General features: G+C 38.1%; 2 protein-coding genes and 1 pseudogene across 2 annotated transcripts in view; 2 read left to right on the top strand and 1 right to left on the bottom strand.

The window, feature by feature from the left end:
• Positions 1-27,644, bottom strand: part of TTC29 (tetratricopeptide repeat domain 29) — a 915,079-nt gene that overhangs the window by 787,838 nt on the left and 99,597 nt on the right. The window lies entirely within an intron of this gene.
• Positions 1-27,644, top strand: part of EDNRA (endothelin receptor type A) — a 61,531-nt gene that overhangs the window by 8,366 nt on the left and 25,521 nt on the right. The window lies entirely within an intron of this gene.
• Positions 1-27,644, top strand: part of LOC141584064 (general transcription factor IIF subunit 2 pseudogene) — a 30,017-nt pseudogene extending 2,373 nt beyond the window's left edge.

The raw sequence follows: 27,644 nt of genomic DNA, 5'->3' as shown, positions 1-27,644 counted from the left end.
CCTATTTTTCTAAAACTTGTGCAATGAGTCATTTAACCATCATTAATTTTAGAAAGTAAACCTTTGGGCTAAAAAAAAATACTCTTTAGTTATTTCCATCTTTTTCTAGAGAAAAAAACAAAAAAGCATCGAAGTGTGCTAAAAACCTTCACAGTATTTAGGAGTGATCTCCACATCTTCCTGTCATCCTCTTCTGTGGGTCAGGAGACCATACATGTTGCTATTCTTCTGACTTCTAACCAGGACAGTCAAGAGATCCTTCCAAGCAATCTGAGTTACAGGCCCCCATCCCTTTTCCCCATAGCTGCCTCCCATAGTAAAATTTTGGTGCTTTGGCGTCTTTCATATATCAAACCTGTAGATTCCTCTAACCATGTCAAGTTCACTACTTCTATATTGCAGGGCAAGGTAGCAGTTGTCTATCTCACTTTAACATTACATTTATGTAGCTATGAAAATAATGCACACAATTGGAGAATATTCAATTAAAGAGATGCATGAGCCTTCATTATTTCCCTCAGTATTAGGAGCATTAGGTTGAAAGAAGAATAAATGGTTGAAAGTATCGAATATGCTCAATACTTTCAACTATTTATCGAAGTTGAAAATATCGAAGAAAGATGAGTTTTGAACCACACATATTTTTGTGTTTACCAATTATATTAATTGCTTTTATTTTTTAATTTGTATAAATTTGGGGGGGTGCAAGTGTAGTTTTGTTACAGGCATATATTGCATAGTGGGGAAGTCAGGGCTTTTAGTGTATCCATCACCAGAATAACATACATTGTACCCACTAAGAAATTTCTCATCATCCACTCTCAGTTGCTGTTATGCTCCATTCTAAGGTGTCTCCAGACAGACAACATTGCTTTGAGTCATATCAGAGTCAGCATAAGTGGAAGTAGACTATTTAAAGATTACATTAATATCTGAGGCAAGCTAGAATTGCTGATTAGACTGCAATAATGTTGTAAGAAAAAGAAGGCATGATATTCTTCCTATTTACGTTTTATTTCCTTTCTCTCACTTTGAAAAAGATTGTACTTAAAGGTTTCATAGATCAATGTGATGTAAAACACAACTGAAAAGTAATGCAACAGCTGTCAAACAGCTGGCCTGTTTCTGATGTCAGTAACCCGTGTAGCTGGTGCTTGGTGGCTCTGGATGGCCTGTGGCACAGAAGGTGGGGTGGGGTCATTCCACAACTGAATTGTCAGAAATTTCTTAATTTCTTAATTGATCTCCATATCTTCAGAGCTTCTTCCCCACAAAAAATCCTGGATTTTGCTTCTATCTGTCAAGTGCTACTGCTTCTACAAAAGCACCCAGGAGCTCCTATCTGTCCCCCTCGTCCCCCATGTTTAGCAGTCAAGGCCCTCCACACTCTAGTCATAGTTTACTTCCTTCCTACTAATTCCCAACATGCATGGCTCAGCTCTGTCAAAATGCTATCACTACCCGCAAGGAACATTCTTTGCCCTACATAACATTCTCAGAGAGACTGAATATAGTCACCGAATTGCTGCTGCTGAAGCACTTAGAGATCCTAGTTTGAAAAATGAGTTAGGCCTAGAATTATATATGTTGCATCAAATAGAAATAACCCAAAAGATGAAAAGAAGCTCCTCTAGCCCTTGTCACACACACACACACACACACACACACACTCACACACACACATATACACACACACAACCTGATGATAAAAGAAAGTCAGCAATCTAAGAAAGTAAAATGCAAAGCAGAAGGAACCAAGGCAAGCCAATGAGTGCCAATTGCTTTCTTGGTTTTCAAACACAATGGCCTTGCAAATGGTAGTGTGTGAAGAAAAGCTATTTCTAAGATTATCAAGGGATAAGTCTGATTTCCAGTTGTTCAAAAAAAAGATAATATTACTAATTGCAGTAGAAGATTGACAAAAGCAGGAAGGAGAAAGGGAAAGGAGTTGGTAGACTTTTTCATACACCCAAGCTTATAACCCATACTGCTGATGGATTTAATTTGTCAAGAAATTACATTATCTGATACCTTAAATTTTCAAGAACAAAAACTTGGCCAAGTAAATTAATCTGTATACAGGACACTTACATTTGTTAGAATGGCAAAACAGTTAAAACATTGTCTCCATGTAGGGGACCAAAAATAACCCCTGATTACTAGATGACAAAATTGATGAGAAGTATAGAATTTAATAATTTTATTATTTAATGATGCATGAGATTATATGTATGCCACAGAGGTTGTCTATAGGGAGATGGGTTATAATTTTGAATAAAGTGGAAGCCCTAAAAGTGACATTTGTGCATGAGCCAAGGCTTGGCACCATGTAGCTTCAGGAAAACAGCCCTGCCCTATGTACACCCAGATACTTCCATATTTCACTGTACCTCTCCTCTTACACAGAAACAAGAATGTGGGGAAATATATGTATGAGAGAGATGGAGTAAAGATGATTAGAATGGTGGCCATGAAAAGAAGCAAGAGGTAGAGTCCAATAGCTTGCCACAGATGCTTTTGATGTGCATAGCAGAGAGTTGACGCTATCGATCATACGCCACGTAAATCACGTCTCCACTTAGCACGTGGCACAAAGCAGATCTGTGAAAACAACAGTGACAGAATCCAGTAACTCTGTTGATTACTAAATCTGTCTACCCTAAGCAACCACCCCTTATTGAGGACAACAATGAAAAATAAACAAATCCTATTTATGCATGAAATTACCAGGAATATTTTTGCAATGAAAAGTCAAAACTCTCAATATGTTGCTCTGGCAGAAGATCTGAACAATGTGGAAACCAGAGACATCCACAGAGAGCCAGTTATCTCAATGTTCACACAGCTTTTGACATCTTGTGCAACTGGGATCCATCCTTCTGGGGCAGCTTTAACAAAAGTAGCTTCTTGACATATCAAATCACCACAGCAATTTGTGTCTTAAAAATAAATTGTCACAACTTACAGATTAAATACCCCAAGCATAGTACATGTTCAGTAATGCTTGTTGTTATGATTTGATTCGACAAGGGCCTTTACTCTTCAATTAACTTCAAATCAGATTAATATGATATATTCAAATTAAAATGATGATGGTAGGGGTGGTGGGGTGGTGATGATGATGATGATGATGATTTGTCAAAGGGATTCTTTATTTATAGTCAAGGCAGAAGACATTAGCTGTAGTATGCACGTGCTATTCCCCAACTTAGTCAAATTACCTACCAAATTCTGTATGTGATGAGCCTATTTCCCTTTTACTGCATCATCAAGCAAATAAAAACACACTTTTCTCATGTACTCCAAGAATCATGTTGTAAGCATAAAATTAGCTAGAGAACCTGCATTCTCTAAATTTTAAGAGAGAAAATGTGTCCCTTGACCAAGATCTGTGTTCTTCACTGGTACCTTGTATTCCAGCTAGATATTTTCCCATAGGGTAGCTCCGATGCTGCCTCCTCTGCAAACACGTCTCTCTCCATGCTTTTCTGCTACCTCTCTCTACTCCAGCTAACCTGGCTTATCTGAGTCCTTCCACCTGGAATATGGTCCTTCTACCTAGAATATTTTTTCCTCAGGCCTTCTCTGGCTTATTCCACTTTATTCCATGAATCTCAGCTTAAGCATCTCTTTCACAAATATCCATGATCCAAACTGGGTTAGTGACACTCCCAAGACCCCCTTTATTAACCCCAAACTGGCACTTAACATACACTGTATTGTATTTGCCAGCTTCTTGGCCTGTCTGCAAGTTCTTTGAGCTGTGCTACCATCATTCTCATTTATTACTGTATCTCCTGTGCCCAGCTTTAAAAATATTTGATAAATGAATAAAAAAAGAAAATGTACTGTAGTTGCCTCTGTTAGAATGTTTTTCTCCCATGCAATTCCAGATCTATAAGCAGACCTGCTTATTGAGTTTATTGAATTTCTACCTTTTTTTCTGAAAATCAGAATGTCTCAGGGTCCATAAATCTGCAAGAAGCTCGTGGGAAGCAGAGCAGCACATTAACAGCAAGATGGTTTTTCACTTCCCTTTGTCTCTAGGGGTCAAGAGTTCTTGTCTCGTGGTTCAGGCATTGTGTTAACTATTTCTGTGCAATATTCGTTCTTTAGCACAGTTGTAACTGTAGTTTTGATTGAAATATTAACCTATAAGTGATCTGGAATATGAAAATAAACATTCATATCACAGAATTTTTTTTTTTTTTTGCTCTTGAGAAAATAGGAAATAGGTTGATTTTTCTGGCATTAGTAAAATATAGGTACATTGCAAAAAAATTATGCTAACTAGCTAGCTTAAGAATATATGTACATATAAAATGACAGGGTGATAAATTTATTAGCCAATTTGCTATTTGTTATAAGGAAGTTGCTGTCTGGAAAGGCTTCAGAACCCTGTCCAGCTCTACCTCCCCTTCTGACTTTTCATTTCCTGTGTCTGGGAACCTCATTGCTTTCTCTCATGGTCATGTTAAGTAATTATTCTCATGTGAGGTTACTCTGCTAACCCTCGGCATTTGGCTCACAGCACAGTTATTCCCGCATCAGTAATGGAGGATGGAAACCGTCTATCACTGTAAGACTGTTCCCATGGCTGAGGAGGGAGAGACGGTTTCAGTCCCGTTCTTGTTAGTAAAGTGTTGAGATGTAAATAGATTCATGGCTGTTGATATTCCCCCACCAAGGAGTTCATTTAGCTCACTGGAAGAGTTTGCTATATTCTAAACTTAACATAAAATAGCGATGCAGGAAAGTTTTAGGTTTAAGAAAAGAATTTTCACATGATATGTTGTGTGTGCCTTTGCATGCTTGTGTGCATGAGTGTGTGTGTGTGTGTGTGTGTGTGTAAATGTTGCTCTGATTTCAGCATTCTGATCAATAAAAGCAGTTCAGGCCATTTTATCCTGAAGTATTTCTATAGGGTAGTCTTGTGAGTTGCTTGATTATTATACAAAGCGTGTGCAGTTAGTACAAAGAGTGTGCAAACTAAAATGAAGGGGGCTGGGGAATCAAGTTTGTTGTCTCTGAAGTTGATTTTGAGACTGGAGTGGTTAACTAAACACTATTCTAAGAAATTCCATCAAAATAAATTTGATACACTGCCAGAAATTCTACAACTGCCTTCTGGATCTACCACATTCTCTTGGGAATTAGAACTACTGCTTTCTATAGCTACAATTTTATTTTTAACTAGGTCTAGTTTTTGTTGGAAAAACTGTCCTAAGATTAAAAGTTAATAGTTAAAAATTAAATTTAATAGTAAAACTGAATGTATCATTTGGCATTAATTTTTGGTAGCCTTAGGTTTAAACTTGAACATCAAATACTATACAAAACTGCATGCTCTGAATCGTCTATTTAAATTTGGTGTGTTTTTGCAGAAGAGAAATCTGGAAAAAATAAAATAAATAAATGTGGAAGGTTTGAAGCCCTCAATGTTCTTGAGCTCAGGAACCTAAAATCAAATGTGGCCTCATAAAGACTTAATATTATTTTTGGATTTGCACATTTAGAGGTCACTTCTCAGAACTTAAACACCTCTAAGAGTTTTACTGACATTCTAAGTTTTAAAACTACTTCCTTGGAGACTAGTATCAAGAAAGGAAGCAAGTCAAATCTTGCATCTCATACTTGCCCTAAACATGAGACTCCTGTTATTTTAGATCAAATTTGTACTAGAAGGCAATAGAGATGGCAACTCATTCACCACTTGTTTACTCAGTGTTATTAGGTCTTTCTTCTCCAACTGCTCTTCATTTATTCAATAAAGACATTGGGTAAATAGCAGCAAACAAAACAGATATCTTTGCCCTCGTGGATTCTGGTAGAAGAGCAAGACAAAAAGGGAGATAAGTAAATAAATATATAGTCTATAAGATAAGTGCTAAGGAGGTAAGTACAATGGGAAAAAGGAATGGAAAGAAGAGAGATGGGATATTGAGTGGGTGACCTCAATACAAGGTGACAGTTGAGTAAAAAGTTAAAAGGGATGAAGGAGCAAACCATGCCACTATATAAGGTAAGGGCATTCCAGTTAGAGGAAGTAGCAGGTGCAAAGGCCCTGTGCCCAGAGAGTTAAAGGAAGAGCAAGGAGGCCTTGGTGGTTGAGTGGGAGAGAGAGAGAGTAATGGCAAATGAGATCACAAGAGTATGAGCGTGGAGCAAGAGCAGGGGAGAGGCAGAACACCTAGGCTCTGATGGTATGGTGACTATATCATCTGTTGTCCAAACAGGACAATTCTGAGTGTGAAGGGAGACACTATCATTAATTATGTCAGGGCAGTAGGTACAAACCAGGACTGTCCTGGGTAAACAAGGAAAACCTATACACCTTTAAAAAGTCTTTGGCTTCTTTCTCTGAATGAGATAGGAAGTTTTTGGAAGGTTATGTCCAGGTAGGTGAGTGACATGATCTGGTTTACATTCTAGCAGGAACATTCTGGTCAGGCATGGTGGCTCATGCCTGTAATCCCAACACCTAGGAAGGCAGAGGTGGGAGGATAGGTTGAGCCCAGGAGTTGGCTACTATGTTGAAAATTATTTCCTAAATCAATGAAGGGAAAGTATTCAATCTTAAAATATGTTACATATACTAATATGGAACATGAGAGTATTACCTAAAGCATAGTGTTTACTCTATGCCAAGCTAAGTCATGTGATCCTCCCAACAAATCTATGACATGCTACTGTTGCCTGAATTTTAAAATGAAAAAAGTAAGGGCAAGAGTGTTAAGTAACTTCCTCAAAGTCACACAGCTAGAAATGGCAGGTCCAGGATTTGGATCCAGCCTGATCCCAGAGGCTGTGGTGTTAGCCAGCCTGCCATTCTATTCTTCCACACACCTCAAAGACAAACCTTATAATTACCAAAATGTCATCCCTAACACAAATAGACTTTCAAAGACTTCAAAGAAAAAAAAAAGTTCCCTTTTATTTTCTCCACTAAATCCAACAGTTTTATTAGTTCCTTCTTTAAGACAGAAGTAACACGTTGTAAAGAAAACGTGTATAATAGAGATTGCACTTCAAAATAGCATCTATGTTGTAAATCTTACAGATGGCCTTGGGACATCTGGTGAACAGGATTTCTGTAGCCTGTATTCATTGTCATGTCAGTAAGGTCAACTGACAGGAGGAGAGCCAGAAAATAAATAAATAAATAGAGAGGAAAGATTGAGTTATTTGATGTACTAATTGCCTCGACACATCTGCTCAGAGAAATGCGTTTTGCCAGATGGGTGTCTCATCTAGTTGTCACTTGAAAGGCGAGGCAATTTGTGGACAGGATATGGAAGAATGAATGCCTATGGCTAGCCAATAGTTTCAATTAGGATAGAAAAATCAGGCTTTACTGATAAAGCTAGAGGTTGTATTTCTAGACCTTTCTCCCTGGGTGTTTACCAGATGCACAGGAGTTAAAAGGAGGGTGTGGAAGCATAAGAGATAACATTTGCGGATATGTCTAAACTGATCATTAGAAAGAAGCCAGGAATCCTCAATTTTTAAAGATTTGCATATAAAGTATAACTTTTGTGAAATAGTTCCATTAAATCTAATGCATAATGAACTTCATTATTAATTCCTAATTTAAAAGCAACAAATAAAGAAAATATTACTGAGCATTTTTTCAATGTCAAAAATATTGCTTATCAAAATATGAAAGGTAATGGATATGTTTCTTAAGAAAATATTGAATAACACATTATACCTCATCCCACATAAGTTTTACATCACATAAAGAAATTTGCAGAATGTCTGTACAAAAAAAAAAAAAAAAATCTCTCACCACTGTGAACTTTTAGTTTGAAACAAGATTTAAAGCTCAGTTTTCACCAAATAGAAATATCTAGAATACAGAAAAGTTTCTCTTTTCAAATGGTGTCATTTATGTCATAAGTATGGTATTTCACTGCATATTTTCATTGTTTCCACAAATTTTACTTGCTTATAGAAGCTAAATCTATGAAAATTCGGGTTATTTTATATCATATAAGAGTTTTTTAGGCCAGGCGTGGTGGCTCACGTCTGTAATCCCAACACTTCAGGAGGCCGAGGCAGGCGGATCATGAGTTCAGGAGATCGAGACCATTCTGGCCATGGCGAAACCCTGTCTCTACTAAAATATGAAAAATTAGCCGAGTGTGGTGGTGCGCATCTGTAGTCCCAGCTACTCAGGAGGCTGAGGCAGGGGAATCACTTGAATCCGGGAGACAAAGGTTGCAGTGAGCCGAGATTGCACCACTGCACTCCAGCCTGGTGAAAGGAAAAAGACTCCGTCTCAAAAAAAAAAAGTTTTTTAAACATTTAAAGGTGATTGAAATATAGCATACATACAAAATAATGTGCCTGGTTACACATATGTTCATTTTGTGAAAATTAACAAAGCTGATGCTTTGTTAATTTAAGGCTTTGTTAATTTTCACAAAATGAACACATGTGTAACCAGGATCAACAAACAGAGCATTACCAGCACCCAGAAGTCTCCCAGTCACTACATTAACCCTTAAGCCACTCACTTTCCTGACTTCTAACAGAATGAATTTGTTTGCCTGTTTTTGTGCATGTGGAATCCTATGATGCCTGTATGTATTGCGTCTGCCTTCTCTTACCCAGCATTATGTTTGTGAGAGTCATCCATATTGTTGCATTTACTTGTAGTTCAATCGTTCTCATTATTGTATAGAACTTCACTGTGTGAATATCACACTTTATCAATTCTACTAAAGACGGGCATTAAATAGTTTCTAGTTTTGAGCTATTCTGAATAGCGCAGCTGTGGACATTCTCCTATGCATCTTTTTTGTGTATATACATGTTGAATATCTATGAACATATATAGATATAGAAACCTATAGATGTGTATATGATATACGCAAAATTTATGTATCAACATATACAGCCACATACTAAATATATACTTGTCATATATTTTTTCCTGATCATATATATACTTTTATATATATTCATATATACTTTTCCTGATCATAACCCTTTTATATTTTACTATTCAGTAATGTTGCACAATTAACCTAGGGTATGGTACAGAATTAAGAACTAGGTAGAAGAATTCTTTTTCTTCTTTTTTTAGAGATGGGTCTTGCTTCATTGCCCAGGCTGGTTTCAAACTCCTGGCTTCAAGTAATCCTCTCATCTCAGCCTCCCAAATGACGGGGATTACAGGCATGAGCCACTATGCCCAGCCAAGAATTCTTTTTTAATTCTAAAAGTTTAAAGACCTGTATGGCCTGTGTATGAACCTGGTCCACGGTAATTATTTGCCTTTCAAGAAAATCTATTATCTGCCTTCATAATGGATAATTCCCAAATCAGCTGACACATTGACTAAGTACCTATAGAAAACACAGAGGAATCTAGGATAACCATGCCTTCAAGTTGCTCTCATTCTATTTGAGGATACAAGCAAATATTCAACAAAGTTCGCCTGGATACCAGCAGAGTTTTATACTCAAGTATTCTCTTGGACTTTTTGAAACCCAAGAACACAAAGATACTATTTTTCATTTAAAATACCTCTAAAAATGTTCATTGAAAGTAGAAAAACTGGCATCTTAATACAAGATTGCTAGGGTAGGGAGGGTTGTCATAGAAATTTACCAAATTAGAACATACGAAGACAGAGCTAAAAGAAAAATTTTGTTTAATATCACAGCAAAATTTGCATTTGTAACATCCCAAAAAGAAATTTAATTTATGAAAATCCACTGATCACCTATGAAATTGAACCATCTTACAATGTAAATACTACATACTCCCAGGAAGGCATTCAGAACTCTGAAATGTCTGAGCACTGGATTTTTGCAATCTTAAGAATAAGAGTTTAAACATAAGTGAGTCATTGACACTTTTCCTGCTGTTTGTTCTGGGAAAATAGCTTCACAGTAATATTTTGATTAATTTTATGGAGCAACTTCAGAATCATCTCCAGCTCCTGTACCATCATAAAGGAAGTCAATCTAGAGGGACTGGTATGCACTAAGGTGATATTCCAGAGCCCATTTTCAAGCACTGCTGCTTTCTCCTGCTTGATTCCCTCACCCAGGGGCCAGCAAACAACACTCAATGGGCCAAATCTGGCCCACCACATGTTTTTGTAAATGAAGTTTTATTGGAACACAGTCATACCTACTGCTTATGTATTTTCTATGGCAGCTTTTGAGAGTAGTTTCAACAAACACCATATGGCCCAGAAAGCCTGAAATATTTACTATCTGTGGGCATTTACAGAAAAAGTGTGTCAAGGCTGGTGGCATCTCACCAACTGCCCTGCCCCTGCCTCTCATCCCTGCCTCTCATCTACCTCCACTTGGTCCCATGGAAAGTCCAAAGCTCAAGATCTGAAAATTCATAAATGTGAATAAGACTTCATAACCTTTTTCTCTTTTTAATAGAGATGGGATTTCATTATGTTTCCCAGGCTGATCTTGAACTCCTGACCTCAAGCAATTCTCTTACCTCAGTCTCCCAAAACACTAGGATTACAGGCATGAGCCTCTGTCCCCAGACACTTCATAACCTTTGATATAGTTAAGTGGCCAATCCCTTAACCCCAAAAATAAATGGGTATAATCTCAAGAAATCAAAATATATCTTATTTTTTAAAATGGTTTGCCACTGATGTTGAATAAACCACTTGATCTCTCAAGTCATTCTTTTTCTTTTCTTTTTCTTTTTCTTTTTTTTAAGAAAGGGCCTCAGTACTACCCAGGCTGGAGTGCAGTGGCATAACCACAGCTCCCTGCTGCCTCAGCCTCCTGAACCCAAGCAATCTTCCCACCTAAGCCTCTCAAGTAGCTGGGACTACAGGCACATGCCACCATGACCAACTAATTTTTTAAATTTTTGTAAAGATAGGGTCTCACCATGTTGCCCAGTGTGGTCTCAAACTTCTGGTCCCAAGTGATCCTCCCACCTTGGCCTCCCAAAGTGCTGGGATTATAGGCATGCTACCACCATATTCAGCCTCAAGGCATTATTTTTATTTAAAAAACAAATAAATAATGAAGTGTCCAATTCGTGGCATCTCACTAGGCATAATGACACAAAGTAGGCCTATTCCTAAGCTGACAACCAACATCAGTTACAACAACCAAAGTCTTGTCTCTTCATGTTCTCGACTTACGTCAGTAAACATCAGAACTTTGGTCTCATGAGAGGTCTTAGCAACCACAAGTCATGTGTTTTCTAACCAAAATAGAACAATTTTTATTTAGAGATATTCAATACATTGTCCTTCAGGTAATTAAAAGCAGCACTATACCAAGTGGTCCAATTTTTGGGTAGCCATTTATGGTTTAGTTAAGAAAAAGAGGCCAGGTGCGGTGTCTCACACCTGTAATCCCAGCACTTTAGGAGACTGAGGTGGGCAGATCACAAGGTCAGGAGATTGAGACCATCCTGGCCAAAATGGTGAAACCCCATCTCTACTAAAATACGAAAAACTAGATGGGCATTGTGGTGCGTGCCTGTAGTCTCAGCTACTCAGGAGGCTGAGGCAGGGAAATCGCTTGTATCCAGGAGGCAGAGGTGCAGTGAGCCACGATCATGCCACTGCACTCCAGTATGGTGACAGAGCAAGACTCTAACTCAAAAAAATAAAATAAAATAAAATGGAAAAGGAGACTATGAAGATTTTTCATTTATTTTAGGGAAATTTCATACAAAAATATAGTTACTCTCTAAAAGTCTTTTTATTTTTTTGAGATGGAGTCTCGTGCTGTCAGCCAGGTTGGAGTGCAGTGGCACGATCTTGGCTCACTGCAACCTCTGCCTCCTGGTTTCAAGTGATTCTCCTGCCTCAGCCTCCCAAGTAGCTGGGATTACAGGCACCAGCCACCATTTTTGTATTTTTAGTAGGAATGGGGTTTCACCATGTTGGCCAGGCTGGTCTCAAACTCCTGACCTCAGTTGATCCACCCACCTCAGCCTCCCAAAATGCTGGGATTACAGATAGAAGCCACTATGCCCAGCCTCTAAAGATCTTAAAGATAAAGCTTTACATACTTGAAGTTAGTCAGAAAATCACAACACCTTATATTTCTTAGGATGGTCCAATTGAATTGCATGACCATAACCAAAAACAGATGAATTTTCTTACCTCTATGATGTAAAAATCAGGAACTATTTCTTCAATAATAGACAGAAAGGCCATGTCACAGACAAAGGGGAAAGTGGGGAATAAGATAAGAAAAATTCCATATTCCATTTTTTAACACTAGGTATATGTGTATATGTATACATGTTATTTTTTGTGACACAGATGTTCTCTGTTTACATTAGATTTTTCCAAACCTTTGGCAGTCAGACACGGTGATTCACACCTTAATCCCAGCACAATGGGAGGCCGAGGCCAGAGGCTCATTTGAGCCCAGAAGTTTGAGACCAGCCAGAGTAACATGATGAAACCCCATTGCTACAAAAAAATACAAAAATTGGCTGAGTGTGGTGGCGCCGTGCCTGCAATCCCAGCTAAGGTCAAGGTTTCAGTGAGCCATGATTGCCTCCATTGCACTCCAGCCTGGGAAGGGGGGGAAAAAAGTTGGGAGGAAAGAACAGGAGATCTACAGGGGATGGAGAAAAGAAAGCAGAGTTGGGTGGTGAAGACCCATTCTTAGAATTCAACCAGGTCATTCTGCCACCACCCAGAAGACATTTCATATATATTTGAGGAAGAAAGGGAGGGAGCATGGACTCTCAAAATGCAAGGAGTCAACATCTGTAGTTCCAACTATGCAAGCAGCTTGAAGAACCAGAGCATTGACCTATTCACAATTTTTGCAGAGGCACTCATTCGAATCAGCCCTCCATGCAGGCTGGTGTAAGAGCCTCTCAGTATCTACAACCAAATCCCATCTCTCTTGTGGTTTTAAAATCCTTCATTTTTTTTGCAGTAGCTCTAATGAACCCTCATTAAGTGATAAACATTTAGTTTCTTTGTGGAAATGACACAGACGAAAAAGCTGGCATTGAAACTGAAGATACACCGAAGTGTATTTTTCTTAGTCAGAAATTTTAGATAAATGAATGAGTAGAGAAAAGCAAGTGCCTTAGGGCTCAATATTTGTCCTTCAATTACTTTTTTGGTTGTGATCCTTGGTACATGCCACATTCTGTTCAGACTCCCTCTTCTCTGCTAAAAAACATGCCTGTGCAGGGGCAGTGCCCAAGCTAGTAGCAGGTTCACTCTCACACGTTTATGCCTTTGCTATTCAGTAAATTAGAGAAAATCCTAATTTTTCATGTTTTTAATAGGGAATATATTCAAATGGATCAAAAATCAAGAAAATAGAATGTTTCAAATAGGGAATACATTCAAATGGATCAAAAATCAAGAAAATACAAAAACATAAATATATAGAAGTTCCTCTTAGACCAGTCCTGATCACCAAATTTCCCCCACTCCACCCTCTATAGAGAATCACCTTAAAAGCTTCTTCTATATGTTTCCAGTGTTCTTCATGCAAATAAAAGAAAATTCAAATATATATTTCTATTCTCTCCCTTGTTTATTATACAATGTTCTGTACATGGCTTTTTTTGAATGACAGTATATACTGGAGATCTTTGAATATCAATATATAAAAAGCTGCCTTATTTTAAAAATAGTTTCATAGTATCCCATTGTGGGAGAGTGCCATAGGTTATATAATCAATTGTTCCAGTGTTTCATTTTTGCAGACTATGCCACAATTGTAACCATGTGAATGTCATGTTTATATGTATGGGTATAGCTATATGAGAAATTCCCACACATAGGATTCCTGTGCCATAGGTCAAGTGTCTGTATTACTTTGACAGATATTACCAAATTGTCCCCCATAATAATTGTGCTGTCTTGCACTCCCACCAGCAATGTAGGAGTCCCTATTTCCCCACCGCCTAAACGTATTTTCAGATTAGGTATTTCTCTTTACTAAAGATTATCTTAAACAGAAATTGTCAGAGAGGAAGTCTTTTTCTTGTTCCTATACACTAAGATTGCTTACAAAAAATGGTGAAAAAAATAGAAAACTAATTTTGGAAAAGGTAGTGGGTCACTGAATCAAATGCCCAATAATACTTTAATGCGTCATTTACTTTTGCAAAAGTATACATTTTTACCCAAAATAAAGAGGATACTAATTCAGGAAAGTATCATAGAAAATTAGATATTTTTTCTACTAAGGCAATCACTGATTATCAGTGGATTCTATACACTAAATTATTTCAGAATTTATACACCTGAAAATTATCAAATATATAAACTCTAATTATTGTACTATTGATAATTAGAAAAAGGATTTGTAAAGCATTTATGTCAATTTTTCCCAGTCTATTATATATCAAAAAAGTACTCATAATGGAACCAAATTATTTTTGTCTTCAACTTGAACGGCTTTTCAATATTTCAAGTTGAAACCAAGATAAGCCTGTACATTGAGGCTGAAGAATTATACTTTTTTCCAAATATAACAGTTTTGAAAACCAATTTATGGATTGTAGTAGCTAACTTCCAAACAGTCTCGACTCCCATTTTTTGACATGGATCAGAATGAAAAACCCAGAAACCAATATGCAAACTTCACCCCAGACCTTTCTACTGTTCAGGCAGTAGTTGAAGACTGAGACAGATGTTCTGAATGACAACTTTATGGTGACAATTGTGTGTTAATGTCATGTGATAACATGTCTGTAGCTTTTTTGGAAATAATCTAGGATGACAGAATGACAAGTATCTCTTCAAAAATATGTATTATCCTAATAGCTGAAAAACTTTAAGACTTTTAAGTATTTTATTATAAATACTTTATATATTTTTTTTCACTTATTTAGTTTATAACTCCATGTAGTGTAAATTCAGCCTGAAATTGGCTTCAATTTTTGAAAAAAAAATTTGGGCCTCATCAAAATTAAAACCTTTACTCTGCAAAATACCCTGTTAAGAGTACAAAAAGAAAACAGCCAGGTACAGTGGTTCACACCTGTAATCCCAGCACTTTGGAAGCCAAAGCAAGCAAATCACTTGGAGCTCAGGAATTCAAGACCAGCCTGGGCAACATGGCAAAACCTCGTCTCTACAAAAAGATACAAAAATTAGCCAGGCATGGTGGCATGTACTTGCGGTCCCAGCTACTCCAGAGGCTGAGGCTGGAGAATCACTTAAAACTAGGAGGCAGAGGTTGCAGTAAGCTGAGATCACACCACTGCATACCAGCCTGAGCAAAAGAGTGAGACCCTGCTTCAAAAAAAAAAAAAAAAAAAAAAGTTTATCTAGAATATATAGAGAATTCTCAAAACTCAATGGTTAAAAAAAAAAAAAAAAAAAAAAGAATGATCCAAATAAAAATTGGAGAAAATACATGTACAGAAATTTTACTGAAGGGCACATGTAGATGACAGATAGGCACATGAAAAGATCCTCAACATCATTAGCCATCAGGGAAATGCAAGTGAAACCACAGTGAGATATCACTGCACCCTATCTGAATGGCTAAAATTTTTTCTTTTTTAAGTGACAACACCTAATTCTGGAAAGGACGTAGAGAAACTGCTAGTGGAAACGAAATGGAGAGCCACTCTAGAAAAGAGTTTGACAGTTTCTTTTTTCTTTTTTTTCTTTTGTTTTTTTGAGACAGAGTTTCGCTTTTGTTGCCCAAGCTGGAGTGCAATGGAATGATCTTGGCTCACTGCAACCTCTGCTTCCCGGGTTCAAGTGCGTGTCTGCTGCCTCAGCCTCCTGGGAGTAACTGGGATTATAGGCACGCACCACCATGCCCAGCTAATTTTTGTATTTTTAGTAGAGACGGGGTTCACCATGTTGGTCAGGCTGGTCTTGAACCCCTGACCTCAGGCAATCCACCCACCTCAGCCTCTGATAGTGCTGTGATTACAGGTGTGAGCCACCCCTCCTAGCCAGCAGTTTCTTATAAAACTAAATGTGCAATATCATAAGGCCCAGCAGTTGCACTCTTGAACATTTATCCCAGAGAAGTGAAAATTATGTTAATGCAAAAACCTGTACATTGCTCTTTCCCCGGACTCCCAGTATCCTGGCAGTTCCTGAATATTTGTCATAGCAATAAGCTAAAGGCCCTGGAAGAAGTGAAGTTGGGAAACTGTGGATTGCCAAGACTCAAGGAAGGACTGAGGTGTCATTTACTTTGAATGAAGATCTAGCAAATATTCATGACATTGGTGGAAAAGCAGCTTTAGTCAGTGCCCATAAAGAACATCCATTTGTCTTGCAACATGTTAGAGGACAGATAATAGCAATATTTACTGAAGGTTCATCATATAAGCTGTCTTTGGAAGGAATAGTGGTACAAAGAGCTGAATGCCAACCAACTGCCAGTGAAAACCACATGAGATTAACAAGATTGCCAATAGAAGAATCTTCCAAACCTGTAAGGCTATCACAACAACTGGACAAAGTTGTAACAGCCAGTTTCGAACCTGTTGCAAATCATCAGTACAATACTGAATACGAACGGAAAAAGAAAGAAGATGGAAAGCAAGCTCCAGCTAATAAACATGTTTCAGAAATGCTATTTTCAGCCTTTGAGAAACATCAGTATCATCATTTTAAGGACTTTGTGTACATCACAAAACAACCTGTGGAACCTAAAGGAACTCTTAAAAGAAAAAGGTTTTCAGAATGTAAAAGAGATCCACAAAAACATGTGGGAGCTGAAGCCAGAGTACAGACATCATCAAGGAGAAGAAATGAGTGATTAAGATGGCTCCTAGCCAGCATGTTACTGAAACAACTAACAGCCATGCTAAGCAAAACGTGTTGATACTGGAAGGCTTGAACAGCATATGTTAATGGAGTTAAGTTAATAGGGGTTAAGACTTTCCTTCCTCTTGGTAAATTTTCTAAACCTGTAACTATTGTAAAGATTCTTCAGTTTTTTTTGAGGAAAAAGAACAAATTTATTTAAAGACTTAACTTGTATTAAACCAGATTATTCACAGTGGGAATAAGGGCTGGAGGATTAAGAGGATTTCTCTTAAATTTTAGCTTTTAGCATGTAAAATTAGGAAATGGTTTTTAAATGAGGACTCTCTGCCCTTGCTGTATCTCTGAGGAGCTGAGGTAGCACAGATTCAAGAACAGCATAGGAAGAAATAAAGTCAACTACAGAAACTCTTAAAATGAATAAACAGCCAAATTTCCTTATTTCTTTTGCACCATCAGCTTTTTCCTGAGAATGTGTGATGGTGAAGAGTACAATGACTTTTAGGTAGTTTGGTGCCACTGTCATGATTCATGCAAAGGCACCAGTAGTTTACCCATCATTGCTTTTGTACTAACAGTGCAAATGTCAACCAGTGAAAAAAGACAATAATCTCTGATTTTGCAGACCTCACAGAAGGTTCCTAGGGTTCCCCAGTGGTCTGCAGACAACACTGAGAGAACCAGTGATCTAGATCAGGGGTCTCCAACTCCCAGGCTATGGACTAGTACTGGTCCATGGCCTGTTAGGAACTGGCCACACAACAGGAGGTGAGTGGCAGGCAAGTGAGTGAAGCTTCCTCCATATTTACAGCTGCTCCCCATCACTCACATTACCTCCTGAGCTCTGCCTCCTGTCAGGTCAGCAGCAACATCAGATTCTCATAGGAGTATGAACCCTGTTGTGAACTGCACATGCAAGGGATCTAGATTGCACATTCCTTATGAGAATCTAATACCTGATGATCTGTCACTGTCTCCCATTACCCCTAGATGGGACCATCTAGTTGCAGGAAAACAAGCTGAGTACTCTCACTGATTTTATATTATTATCAGTTATATAATTATTTCCTTATATATTGCAATATATATAATTATTTCCTTATATAATGCAATAATAATAGAAATAAATGTAATATGTTTGAATAATCCCAAAACCATCCTGCCCCCCTGCCAGGTCTGTGTAAAAATCGTCTTCCACAAAACTGGTCCCTGGTGCCAGAAAGGTTTGGGACCAATGATCTAGATGGTCTCCTAGCTCCCATCCAAGTGTAAAATGCTGTAATTTCTAAAACCTAAGATAAACAGTGTTTACCAGATTTGTCTTTACAACACTTACTTAAATAGCTGGTTTTCTTGGCAATCAATATTTCCTTAGGCAATTGCTACATGTGAAAAAATGTATCTAGTCCTTTGAGAGAGATGGAAAGGAAATAGAACACTGGTCCTAATCTCAAGAAAATGGCAAAAGAAGGCTCTCTGGGTAGGTAAGTGTCTAGGAAAGGAAGCTGGTGTCACTGTAGGCTGATTATATTTGACTTCAAATTTGTATATCTTTTGTTCTACTAAAAATAAACAAAATACTTATAGTAGAGATACAATATATATCAAACCTCAAGACTAGAAGTAAAACTAGGTGAAAATTCTAAACTAGTACAACCTAATGTTTCATTTCCAAATGACCTTAAGACATAAAGTAATATCAAACTAATTTTTACAACTTTTTCCAAAAGCTTTAATTCTGTATTATTGTTTATAACAGACCCCTAGTTGGAAGCTTAAAATAGCCACTTAACTGATATTTTTTCTACATTTCATATATAATTCAAATTGTGTATACAGTATGACGCTTACAGGTCACTGGATGAATTTACTACATATTTTAGCTTTTCCTTTGAGAGTAATGAAATATTGTTCATATATTCAAGGTAAATAAATAGTCTCAAAGCTTCAGTGGGATTCCCCAAGTCCTGACATCCTTAATCTTTTTAGGTTAAAAAAAAAAAAAAAAAAAAAAAAAAAAAAAAAAAAAGACTAAAGCACTCTTTCATGTGAAGAATGAAAAGAAATTGAGAAAGCAAAATTAACTTACAGTACAGGGAAGCAGGGAAGGGTAAAGGTTAGTTTAGGGATAAATTGAGTTAATAATAGTTTCAGAGAAACTAGTTACAGACTAGAGTTCTGATATGAAAATAATCAGACAGTTTCAGAGCTGGCAGAGAATTCAGAGAGTATCTAGCTCTAGCCTAACCTTCCTTCTTTGGCAGAGAAGGGAGCTAAGTATTTCTAACTTCTCCTTCAGTAGGTTCCATCCTTGCATCTCTGCATTCAACAGAACTTTTGTGGTTTTAATACTCTCAACATCACAAATTGCATTTCCCTAGAAGACAGCCTGGCTTCTAAAACTTTAGTGAGTTAATTATTAAAATGTACACCATTCTTATCTGACGTTCCATAATGTGATTAGTAACACAGCCATCCTGACTTTGTCTATTTTGCTTTATGCCTCAACTATGAGTAATTGTGAAGTTTTATTTTCTAATGAATTTCTGTTATTAAATATTCAAAATCACCTCAGCCTTATTTACTATCAAGTCAGCTAGAGCATCAACTTTATTCCACTTTATTCTTCTTTTCCCAAAATACACATGTGGCATTATTTTGCTCATGCTGCATACTGTATCTTTGCTGGCTCACTGTTTCCATCTACACTCAGGATAATTGTGACCATATGACACACTTTACAATAAAGAACTCAAGTTTCTTCAGAACGTATATATTAGATCATTAAATCAGCGGCACGCTTTCAAATATGCCATATGTTTTCCCGATTTCCTATTCATCATCACCTACATCACTGATAAGATTTTGGGATCCACCACCTAAGTCTGTATGTGGGGATCTCCACTAGTCTGTTTCGTCTTATTTTGTTCTGCTTTGGTTTTGCCTGCCTGGTTCTTTTAAATAGGTACCACCATGTCCGACGATAGAGACTGATGATTAAAATCAACTATAAAACTTTTCCATTAGGTTTCAGGACTTATTGCATGTCCAGGTCAGAGCATACCATTTCTACCAAGGGTGCTCTGACCCAGATACACAATAAGGCCCCAAAATGTGCTTGTACATTGTTATGGCAAAATACAGGGCTCCACATGGATAATATTTCCTCTATTCCAGGAAAATCAGAGTTTTTTCTTCCTAACATGAATCTCTCCATTATGAATTAAACCTTAAAGTCTTGACACACACAACCAGCACAAACCTTGCAATTTCAATATTGAGGATATCTAACTTTTCTTCTTTAAAGTTCCATTCTTCTCCATCCAATGATCCTTTGGTTGTATGCTTACAAAAGAAGTAGAAGCCTCAAGTTCCTCACTTTTGGATTGGTATTCTTAAAACAAAGAGAGTTATTAAAAAGAGAAGTTTCTTTTGATTCCTATCCTTCAGGTGACTGAGTCTCTGAGGGGTGATAAGCCCATATCTTGGGTGAACAGTCTTTCCTCAAAGAAATAAATCTTCATGGCTCTGAAACTCTGGCTTTAAAAAGTTTTTTTTCCTCCATGTTTCTTCCACCTTGTTATTAACATTTATGTATTTCAGATTCTAAAAAGTTAAGACCTCAGCAGAAACTGAAACACCGAATATTCAGTAGCGAAAGATGTGGTTAGTGAGTAGCAACAATCCCATCTCTTTCCATCTAAATGCATTTTAGCAAGAAGCAGTCCCCCAGAATCCATTGCCTACAGGAACTAAAGTTTGTGATTTGCTATAGATCAGGTCCTGTTATAAGTGCTTTTCATGTATTAACTCATTTAATACATCAACCATATGCATGGGCACTCTTTATCTGCAGTTTTCCAGAGGAACCGTTAACGTGTCTAAGTCACGCCAGGGGACAAAGCCACCCGAGCCTGTTATATTTACTGTTAGGTCACACCACCCTCTCTTTCTGTGAAACACCCAGAGAAAATTGCTTAGAGCTTCTTGAGGAGCCGTTATTTCTGCCTATCTTCTAGAACTGAGTTCCTAGAGAGCGGGTCTTTTGTTCCTGTGTGGCCTGCCACCAGCCTGTAACTGGTGACCTGGACCATGGGTGACCATAACCATGAACCATCAATGGTTATGGTTCACACTTCCAGATACTCACTTCTGCTAAGCCCTTCCTCTGGACTCTCCCTTCTCTGGCCCATAATCCTCTGCCGTAGCTACCAGAACGATCTTCATTTTACAGAAGAGGAAACTGACTGGCACAGAGGTTAACTAACAAGGGAATGGCACAAGGTCAGGAAGACAGCAGAGCTTGTGGTCAGTCTTCCCAAGGAGTCCAGCTTCAGGGCCCACACTCTGAGCTACTGTGCCAAGCAAGCTGTCTTGATTAAAAGGAGGACATCTCCATCCCCCAGCTCATGAAGGGCACCCAAGACCAGAGTCAAAACCATTTACAGAATTTCTACTCTGCATTTGTCATATATCCTGAATTCTTGGACTGGTCAGAGGGCAAGAGCCTGTTCAAAGGAACAAGTGTATGGATAGGGGATAGGGTAGACGCCATAACTTTTTGATATTTGTGTGAACGCTCTGTCTCAATCCTGAAGCAATTAATGCATAGCAAAAGAGCAAAATCTATCCTTGGTCACACACACTGACTTATTTTGTAGTATCTGATTTGAGATCTGCAGTGGCTAGAGAGCATGTTCTCATAAATGGCCTGTCCTGGGCATCACAAGCTTTATAATTATCTCAGTCTGTGCTGTTGGAAGATGTTTTTGATTGCTACTGAGTCGACTAGGTACCAACTTTTACATCCCAGTCCCTCCCCCAGAAAGAAAGAAAAACCTCAGAAGCTCAGTTTTTGAAGCCTGATACTTGGTCACTCATGTCCAATTCCAAGTGACCCTATAATAATTCATATTGAATGGAAGAGAAGATTTTCTTTGCTTTGAAGTTTGCAGCTATTACAGACTGTACTTGTAAATCCCTCCTTCCTGTCTAGGACGGGAAGGAGATGAAGGAGAGGAGAAGAATCCCTCGGCCTCACAGGATGGGGTGAGAGGATATTAGCACAAAGAAAAATACACCACTTAGTTTTATTTGTACCATTTTAAGATGCCATGACAATAACAACAGTAATGTCCAAGTAATAAGATTAAGTAGCAGGGGATATTAACATCTGGAATGGATAAAGAGGCATAAGTTCATTTATATTATCTTCTTTTTATGGTTGTGCATAAATGATATGTTTCAGCTTATGATTACAAATTATAGCAAATCAAAATAACTAACATTTGTGTGGTATATGTTCAGTTTGCAGGATTCTTTCAAATGCATTATCCCATTTGAGCCCCCCAAATGGGTATCATATCTTTGTGGCAAGTATGAGAACTATCCACATTTAACAAATACACAGACACAGACTTACAACAGAGAACTGGCTTACCCAAGGTCACACAGTTAGAAACAGGTCAATCTTGTACTTGAACGTAAGTCTTACAGGTTCACAACCATCTTGAATATAGGGGAGAACAACCTTATTTTGTAGTGCTAAGCTGGCAAGGCCTGGGGTAGTAGAACATCTGTTATTGTACTGCAACTTCATGTGCTGATGTCTTTAGGGACTACTTGGGTAAGAGTGTAAGGGGATGCAGGCTACATGGTCCCAAACTTTTTTTTTTTTTTTTTTTTTTATAGATAAGAGTCTCACTGTGTCACCCAGGCTGGAGTGAGGTGGTGCAGTCTCAGCTCATTCCAACCTCCACCTCCCAGGTTGAAGTGATTCACGTGCCTCAGCCTCCCGAGTAGCTGGGACTACAGGTGCACACTACCATGTCCAGCTAATTTTTGTATTTTTAATAGAGATGGGATTTCACCATGTTGGCCAGGCTGGTCTCAAACTTCTAGCCTCAAGCGATCCACCCATGACAGCCTCCCAAAGTGCTGGGACTACAGGCGTGAGCCACCATGCCTGGCCCTAGATTTTTTATTTCTTATGACTATATTTTGTACCTTTTTCTGCTCCTCCTGTTCCATCTGGCTGTCAGCTGTGATTTTTGTTGACCATAGTGCCTCTAGAGCAGTTATCCTCAAAGTATGGCTGGTGAACCAGCGGCATTAGCATCACCTGAGAACTTGCTAGAAATGCAAATTCTCAGGCCCTACTCCAGACCTACTGAATCAGAAACTCTGGGGATGAGGCCCAGCCATCTGTGTTTCAATGAGCCCTCCAGGTGATTCTGCAGCTGCTAAGTCTTGAGAGCTGCTTCTCCACAGCAATGACTCCCAACCTTGCCTGGCCTTGGGAATCCCCTGGGAGGCCTTAAAGACTACTAATGCCTATGTCCCAACTCCAAAGATTCTAATTTCATTGGAGTAGCACGCAGTTTTTTAACCTCAGCGCCAGTGACATTTTGGGTGGGATGATTATTTGTTGTGGCAGGGGTGGTCTGGCCTGTACATTGCAGAATGTCTGGCAGCATCCCAAATCTCTACCCATAGATGCCGAAAGCATACCCGCCCCCAGATGAAACAGGCAAAATTGCTCCCTGGTTGATAAGCACTGGTCTAGGGTAATGGCCAAGGAACTGGGATATTTAAGAGCTCCCAAAATAATTATAATATACAGTCAACACTGAGAACTATGCCTCTGGAGAGTCTCTATTAATGAACAGCTGTGGATGTACAATGGGCTAGAGCACAGTAAGAGCTAAGCTTTACAGCAATGGGTGTAAAGTGAGAATAAATCCCCCTGTGGTGAAGACTTAGGCGGTTTACTGAGGGCTAAAGCACATGGGTTTTAGGGCATAAATTTCACAATTACTTGGCTCCTTACATTTTTGTTTACTTTCTGGTTGTCGGGTATATTCCAGAAAACTGATATAAATACGTATGTTCCCCATATTTAAGAGGTCCCAACCAAGTGAGATCTTGTATTGCACTAACTACAGTGATGAATGTTCATCCTGCATTTGGCTATATCCATTCTAAAAATAGGGTGCATATCAGTGTATCATATGGTACAAGTTCTTACCTAAATCTGTTTTTGACGGGTTAAAAAGTGCAGCCTGTCAATTTTATGATGTTGATTTTTATACAATCCAAATCAGCCATACAAATGCAAAATTTCTGTATTAATCTGTGCTGTTTAGAAGAGCTTTCGTTTTCAGGTGGGGATCAGGGGCTTTAACTATATTTCAACTATAGAAAAATCTGCAGAGGCAGAACAAAGGCATGTAAAATCCTTGCTCAGCAGATTGCCTCCTGTGTCTCCGTGATTCTTTCTGTGGTGTTCTTCCGTGATCTACTTGAGAACAGAAGAACATGATGTGCATTGACCAGGGGATGTGCCTTACTTCCAAGGGCCTGCCCTGAAGCTCTTAGGAAGGTGGGCAGTCTCATCACAGCCCAAAGTGAGGTATCTCCAAGCAAAGAGTGAGTGGCAGCCTCTCTTCAGCCTAGACTCTTAAATAGCACAGAATTTTCCCACTACCTCAAACAACTCAATGGCAGGCTTCTTTTAACATAAAGAGTGGGAACACTACTTTGAGACACTGATAAACAACTTTCGGATAGAAAATAAATTACAAGGTGAATGTGTTCTCAGGGCAAAATTGGTACGATCTCATTTCAAACTATGAAAATTTTGCCCTGATTTAATGAGTTGGGGTCCAACACCTACTATGTGCTAGGTACTGTGTAATGTCCTTGGGAATTATAAATACAAGGGTGGCAAATTATAAATATGAAGGTACATACACTCTTTTGTAGCAAAAATAAGCTGTGACTGACCTGAGGTGTCCAATTAAACCTTTGAACCAATGCGACTTGTCAGTTTTTCGGACTCATTTGTTTTTGTTTTTTTTTTCCACTGGCAGGAGCATGTTAACATTAATGAAATTAGTGAGTTTTTTGCCATGGTCTAGGATGTATTCTTCTAAACGGTTACCTATTTATTCCTCTCCTAGTCTATTTCATTAACATGCTTTTAAAAACCAAAACCTTTTAATTGAGCAATACAATTGCTCTCTAGAAAACTACTCCGGGAAAAAAAGATCATAATAAATTACTAAAAGATATTATTTCCATAAGTTCCCACTTATTTTTTCTTTTTTTCTTTTTTTTTTTTTTTTTAAGGCATATGCTTCTATGTATGTAGCATGTTTTCCGGAAGAAAACACACTTAGCAATTAACAGTGGTTGCCTTTGGGCAGGGAGTTTGGGGGCCTTCATTGGAAAGGAGACATAACTTTTCATTACATAAACTTTTATATGGCTTAATTTTTACCATCTTATGTATTATATTTTTAATTTTAAGTGCTAGTAAATAACAGGATGCATTCCCAATAGTCCTTCAGAAGCTCCAAAGTGCTTCTGCTAAATAAGAGAAAACAGTGAGCTCCACTGTTTGCCTCCTTGAGGCCTCCTGCTTTTGCTACAACAGAGCCAGCTGAAAGGAGGCTTTGAATGTAGAACTGCTCTAACACTATTTCCAGGGAAGAGATTAACAAGCAGGTTCTACTTGAGGTTAGACAGTTAATGAGGGCCTCTGTGAGGAAGCCACACGGAACCAGAGGGGAAAAGGAAAAAAGGGGGCATTGCCGAGGTGGGGGCCTAATTTCCTCCTAGCAGCATTGGATACTTACTACCCATACATCCTTTCAGAACAAAGGAGTTACAAGTTAGGGAAGTCTACACAGTGATTACACCTAATAGCATTCTCCAGTGATTTCTTTCCTGCCCCTTTGTCTATAACTCCCAAGAAGAATCAATGCTCAGTCCTAGGAAAAAGAAAAATACCACCACCAACACCCCTATTCGTCTCAAAGACAGACAATTCCATGATCTTTTTGCTGCCCAGATTCCATGATGTCTTTCTTTTCTGTCCTTCTTTATGCCTAACCCTAACCTAATCCTAGTTAAAAGTTTAAGGAAGCATGTAAAAGGAAAGAATGCAATTGAGAGGGGAGGCATCTGAGAGAATCCATGTTCAGTTGCGGTTTTTCTGGATCATTTTCTTAGCACTGGCCACTTAGACCTTTACGGGATTTCAGAGTCTCCCTTATTAAGCAAGAACACCTTTTTGTTTTCTCTCATTGTTAGATGTGTGCATTGGGAAATCCATTCATGTGGATATCAGGGTCTTCTTAAGCTCCAGGAATGAACAAACAAACAATTCAACTGTTCCAGAGCATATCCCGTCACAGTGCCTACACTGTTTTAATTACATATCTGTGGTCTTTGAAGAATTATAATTCTGGGCCAGAATTCTACATTCTTATTCTATAAAAAGCAGTTTTCAGGTTTTCTTGTTTTGATAGGGTGATTCATCCCAGAAACAGTGTTTTATGTCTTTACTTGCACCAAGCATTAATAACCAGCAGTCAGCAATGGCATAATTATTTGTCAGCTTCATGAAAACCAAAAGAAATGAATGCAGAGTTTGTGCAAAGAGTTGTGTGGTTGTGCTTGTACAAAAGTTTATGAGGAAATTTTGAGAGGACACCAATTGAGACTATTTATAGTGAGATGAAGAAGAAACCAGAGGCACAATTGGATTGAAGAAAAAGGTTCTTTTCGAAAACTATTTAGAAGAAAAGGAATTAAGCTTGAAAACTAAAGAGAAAAAACTTCTGTAAATAAGTCCTATAAGGTCTTAGCCAAAATAACAGAATGAGAGATTGCGGTGTGTAACCAAGTTCTCAAAATGCATAGGTTCTGATACTTTACCTACAGGGTACTGGTTTCCCAATCAATGGGCTCATGTTATGGACCATACTGACCATGAAATTAAACCTCACATCATCTTTTGGAAATAGTAGAATAGAAATTCAAAGTTTATCTTAGAGTTACTATGGCAAAAAGAACTTTTCAAAAGAAGAGAAAAAGGCATGTTTGTCAAGTTAGTAGGATACTGTTTCCTAGTAAGTTAAGTTTAAATTGAGTCACTAAACAAAAAATTAAAAAGGAAATCAATACCATTTTACACTTGAAAAGGCATCATATGTTCAGCAGGAACTTTCTTCACCCTTTTAGTAGCTGAGCTATTATTTAAGCCCATGCTCCTAGTATAATACCTAATTAGACAAATACAGAGTACAGTACTGGTAGCTATTTTCATGTGTTTGCTACCCATCACAGCCACTAGAGGGTGACCACTCTTGCCTTGCAAACAAGATTGGAAAATGTCAACATGGAAGAACAGATTTTTCTGCAAATGCTACAAACAGATCAAGGTAACCACATTTGCCTGTGTAGTAAGGGGACTGTTTGAGCCTAAATAGGGAAAAACTACTTAGATCACATCTACCAAAGCAAAGTCAGCCCCTTAAGCGCAGAGGATAAGGTAAGTTCAAAGTGGCTTTAGGTATTAGCCAGCTGCCAAAATTAGTAGCTTCTCCACCGCTTTGTTTTTTTCCAGTATTCTCCCTCACCTTTCATTCATAGTTTTGGCTGCTTGTCAGGAGATAATATAATCTGCCAATGCCAGTATTGAAATGATTTGCTTTACTCATGGTTTAGTAAGCATAGATACAAAACCATTGCCTGCTTCTCAATTGAGCTGTCTCCCAGAACCCCAAACTTTTGCTACTGTTTGAAAAGTAGGCAGCATGACTAGCTGATGTGAGATCAAAGGCACATCTCTTCTGTTATTAAATTGTATTACATAACTATAATATATTTAATATATATTATGTATTATATATTAAATATATATCATAATACATTCATGTTACTATATACTAATAATTATAATATATTCTCTATATCTATCCACACTAAAAATTGCTGAGGCTTTAAAATGTGAAAGAAAATAATAACAATAGTAATACTCTTTTGCTACAGTGCTAACTGAAAAGCACAGTGACTAAAATTTAGAAGTTGGGACGCATAACTAGAAATATAAGTGCCC

This window comes from Saimiri boliviensis, chromosome 3 (assembly GCF_048565385.1).
Source record: "Saimiri boliviensis isolate mSaiBol1 chromosome 3, mSaiBol1.pri, whole genome shotgun sequence".
Classification (NCBI taxonomy): Eukaryota; Metazoa; Chordata; class Mammalia; order Primates; family Cebidae; genus Saimiri; species Saimiri boliviensis.
The sequence above is the reverse complement of the archived record's forward strand: the minus strand, read 5'-3'. Positions and strand labels throughout refer to the sequence as shown.